Raw genomic sequence first — 706 nt, 5'->3', positions numbered from 1 at the left:
CTACCGATTCTCGCATCACGGTACGACTACTTCCCGAATCGATCAATCCCTTGATCCAATGACCGTTCACCGATACCGTACGCTCACACGAGTTCGCTTGTCCCTGATTCCTTAACGACATTCGCGATTTTTTTGTGGGCACATGATGGTCACGTGTTCTTTGTGCTTGCAATGTTCACATTCCGCTTTCGGTTCTCTACATTTACGCACGAAGTGACCTATCTTACCGCAATTGAAACATCGCATCGGTGACTTGCTGTTTCCCTCGAATTTAGCGGCCGGCGCCACATTCTCATCCGCGTCCTGATCACGCCCCGAATACTTCGAAGTCTTATCTTTGCGATCGCGCCTATACCGTGACGTGAAAGCCAATTTCACTCGCTCGTCCTTAACCGGGGAATTGCCCAGCGACACCATGTACATGTGAAACAACTGCCGAAATCTCGTCGCGCGGAATAGCTCGCCGGAGGCGGGCGGCGAGAATGGCTCAGGGCGGTGAGGAGAAGAGCAATGAATTCTTGAATGCGGAGTTTTAAACAGATATAAAGAACTGGTTTATTCTAGACTACATATGTACATGATAATTCGGTGCGCGCGGACGGACGATATTTACAGCTAGAAATATGTACAGGTGAGCACAGATGTGCTTCAGCGCGCGGCCACGTGCTCGCGCGTGACGTCGGTAGGCGCAGGGCTGGCGCGGTAG

This window comes from Wasmannia auropunctata, unplaced genomic scaffold, assembly GCF_000956235.1.
Source record: "Wasmannia auropunctata unplaced genomic scaffold, wasmannia.A_1.0 LD335791.1, whole genome shotgun sequence".
NCBI classification, from domain to species: domain Eukaryota; kingdom Metazoa; phylum Arthropoda; class Insecta; order Hymenoptera; family Formicidae; genus Wasmannia; species Wasmannia auropunctata.
The sequence above is the reverse complement of the archived record's forward strand: the minus strand, read 5'-3'. Positions refer to the sequence as shown.